The sequence below is a fragment of the Papio anubis genome, chromosome 1, assembly GCF_008728515.1.
Source record: "Papio anubis isolate 15944 chromosome 1, Panubis1.0, whole genome shotgun sequence".
Taxonomy (NCBI): domain Eukaryota; kingdom Metazoa; phylum Chordata; class Mammalia; order Primates; family Cercopithecidae; genus Papio; species Papio anubis.
The window spans coordinates 60,685,445-60,689,356 of record NC_044976.1 but is presented as its reverse complement, the minus strand read 5'-3'; the positions used below and the strand labels follow the sequence as shown (position 1 = coordinate 60,689,356).

Genomic DNA, 3,912 nt, shown 5'->3' with positions numbered 1-3,912 from the left:
CTGTGATAAGCATTTTACATGCCTCATCCCAATTCATCTGTGTAATCCTATAGGGAGGAAACTTTTTTTTTCTTGTGTTACCTATTTGGACACTGGGCTGGCTGGCGGTAGAGGTGGTGGGCACAGTTAGGGAACCTAAACACACACTAGTAAGTGGCAGAGCTGGGATTCAGACCCAGATCCACACACTCCAAAGCCCACACTCTTAATCTTTGTGCTTTCCTGCCTCTGTCTGGTCTAGTCTCAGGCTATGGTTTTTTCATAATTTAATAAGCAGTGGGTGCTGAATACCACTCATGTATGTGAGACATCCTTCTGTGCCTGTGTTGTTGGTGTGTTGGTGTTCTATTTACCCTGCTGTTAGCCAGGTTCGTCACTGGTTAATTTCAGTCTGTGTCTGGACCTTTGGTGTTTGCACCTGAAAATCTTGACTGAGCCCAGGTCCCTGCTGTGAAATGCAAGAGCCCAGTAGTAGGAACGTGCACACATTTCCACATAGTGCATATATTTGTCTTTCTCCCAGTCTCCCCATCAGGGAAATGAGAGAGTTGAACTCAGTAATTGCAGGAGCCTGTCCAGCTCTTGTGCTCCTTGAGTCTGTTTCATGTTCTGCTTACCTGGAGCCTACTGTGTTCCCAGCACATGATAGATGCTTTTGCTTTTGGGCAATACTGAGAGAGCACAAAAGGCATTGCCCCAGCTGTCACGGAGCCGAAAGTCAGTCAGGAAGACAAAGCCAACACTCATGAAACTGCCAACCATATAAGACATTATGTAATTATGCCTGCAATTGCAGATTATATACATTTGTAATGGTTCAGTACAGGAGAAGAAAAGCTTCTGTTCTCTTATAAGAAAATAAATAAATAAAAGGGGCATTTAGGGAAAGGTATTAAGTCTGGCCAGACTGCTTACCAGACTTGCTATTTCCCTCTTGAAATCAGTTGTTCATTCTGTAAATATCTATTGAATGCCTACTAATAGGCCGGTATCTAGGGACATACGCCCCTCATTGCAGTCAGATTTGTATCCAAAACCCAGCTTTCATCTTGTTCCTCCCTGCTTAAGAACCTTTGATGGTTTCCTATTCTAGAAAATAAAATGAGCTGACTTCCAGCCCCTGTCTTCCCCCATCCACTTCCCTGACCCTGCACTCTAGACCAGGATTGCTGGTCATTCTTCAAGCCCACCATACATGTTTTCATCTCTCGCTAGAGAACTGCTTCTCCCATCTGCCTGCTGAATTTTCACTCATCCTTCAACGGCAGCTCAAAAATACCACATCTGTGTTGCTTTTCTGATCCTCTGAGATGCTCCAGCCACACCTCTCTAACACTACATGGGTCCTTGTTTAGGTATCTGCCTCCCATTTTGGACTGTGAGTTCCTTAAAGAAAAGAACCCTGTCTTATTCGTCCATGAGTCCACAGAACCTAGCCCCGTGCCTGAACAAGAATTTCTGATAAATAGATGATTGCACACAATCTGCTGAGGCTGGTCTTTGAAAAGAAGAGGGTCCCTTTTCTTCTTTCCTCAAGTTACTGGGCTATTGAACTTCATGCCTCGTGGCCAGTGAAGGGGACTCGATGGTTGAGAAAGCATTGTGGTCTCTTTCTCTGAGCAGTAGTGGAGGGACTGGAGCCACCGGAGCCTCACTTTTGCCCTGGAGGGGGACTCTCAGCAGCAGCTGAACCCACACACACCAGAGGACTGTGGTGAAGGAGGCATTTGTGTTGGGCTTGGCAGGTGGGAGGCCTTTGTGCCCCAGAGCACAAGTGGGTAAGTATGTCGGACAGGCTGCAGGCTGCACACACATGCCGAGGGGCTGGGCCCAAAAATGCCTTCTGACCTGGGAAGAAAAGGAGGCATTGTGTGCACTGGCAGCACTCCAAGAGAAATATTCCAGTTGTTCTTCTATTTTGAACAGCTCACTCTTTTAAAAAAGAAAAGTCCAGAGCTGAACATCTCTCTCCCACTCCAAAACATCCTGCCTACCAATTTCAAATCAGTTGCTACCCTCAAAATATGAATTAATCCATTATTTCAATAATTCATTAATTCAACTGCTACATCTTTATGAGGCAGCACTGTGGTCAACATTGTACTAAGCACTGGGAAACAGAAGCAAAGAAGACACAGTCCTCATCACTTTAGGCTCTATTCCTGATTGCTTGCTGGGTGTCTAAATCCTTTTGGAACCTGGTCCTGCCCCTTCTCTTGGGCCTGATTTTTCTCTGCTCCTTGGCAATCCTTCCTGGAGGCTTCTGTCTGCCGCTGCCCATTCTCTACCTCTGCACCCCCTGGTCCTGTACTGTGCCATGTTGTGGGGTCATCAGGTACCAGCTCACCACCTTTCCTAGACTCAGGTGGACATGGACAGAACCAGGCTTCAGTCTGGGCCGTGAAGAGCTTGGGCAGTTATCCAGGTATATCGCTCATGCCTGTAATCTCAACACTTTAGGAGGCTGTGGTGGGAGAATCACTTGAGCCAGGAGTTTGAGACCAGCCTGGGGAACATAATGAGAGCCTATGTTTATAAAAGATTTTTAAAAAATTAGCCAGGCGTCATGGCATGCACCTGTGACCCCAGCTACTCTGGAGGCTGAGGCAGGAGGATCACTTGAACTTAGGAGGTGGAGGCTAGATTGAGCTGTGATTTTAACCATGGTAATCCAGCACTCTGGCCTGGGCAACAGAGCAAGCCCCTGTCTTTAAAAAAAAAAAAAAAAAAAAAAAAAAAAAAAATCTTGGGCAGGAATACCTAAATTCATCCCTAGCTCTGCCTTTTACTATCTTTGTGACTATGACCAAGTTACTAAACCTCTCTGAGCTTAGGCTTCCTAATCTGTTAAACAGAAGAAATAATACATAGAGACATAGAGTCTTTGAGAAGAGTAAATAATAATAGTGTAATATTTGGCACAGTGCCTAATATACCACACAGCAACCCTCTATAAATAATAACAAAACAACTGACCATTATTAAGCACTTACTAGTTTCTTCCTTCCCTCAAAAACAACAGCAACCACAGCTTGTATTTCAGTGTCTTCTACATGCCAAGTACTGTATAAAGTATAGGCATGTAGCCATCAGAACAGCCTTATAAAGTGGAGAGTGTTACTTCGTACCCTTTTATAGCTGATGAAGCTGGCTTCAAGGGCTAGAGTGACTTACCCAAGATCACACAGTTTCAAGTGCTGGTGCTAGGAATCATGATTAGGGCTGTTGAGCTCCTTCCCATTCCTCCCCAACCAGACAAATACCCTGACCACACACTTTGCTACTTGGTGCTGGGACCAGCAGATCAGCATCTCTTGAGAGCTTGTTGGAAATGCCAACTATCAGGCCCCATTCCAGACCCACCGAATCAGCATCTGCATGTTAACGAGATCTTCAGGTTATAGGTGTACTACAGTTTAAGAAACACTGAACTACAGTTTACCAAAGATTTTAAAAAGTAGGCTAGAACAGTACTTCTCAGACTACCGTGTGCATAAAAATTACCTGGGGGGCTGGCTGATTAGCACAGGGATTCCTGTGTTGACTTCAGCAGCAAATATACCAAAATTGGAATGATACAGAGGCGATCAGCATGGCCTCCGCACAAGGAATGACACGAAAATTCATGAAGCATTTCATATTTAAAAAAGAAAAAGGCCCACAGATTCCTACCGCAGCGATTCTGATTTTGTATCCATTGCTTATTATTGACAAGGAGGACCATCGTGCTCCCGAGTTAACAAGGAAAGAGCTGTGGATGTCTGCATCAGCCATTCCACCCTCCCCTTGCCCTGCCTAGAGAACAACAGAGAAACGAAATTAATTTGTAACCTAAAACCCTTGTGTCTGCCCTGAAAATATGTCTTTCTAATGGAAAATTCGACAGAGTGTTCCATCTGCAAAGAGCATTTT

At 44.9% G+C, this 3,912-nt stretch overlaps 1 non-coding gene across 1 annotated transcript; it reads left to right on the top strand.

Moving 5' to 3' along the window:
* The first annotated feature begins 3,540 nt into the window (after positions 1-3,540).
* On the top strand, positions 3,541-3,645 carry LOC116272031. The gene has a single exon (XR_004180754.1). It is a non-coding gene; the product is annotated as a U6 spliceosomal RNA (small nuclear RNA).
* The last annotated feature ends 267 nt before the right edge of the window (positions 3,646-3,912 follow it).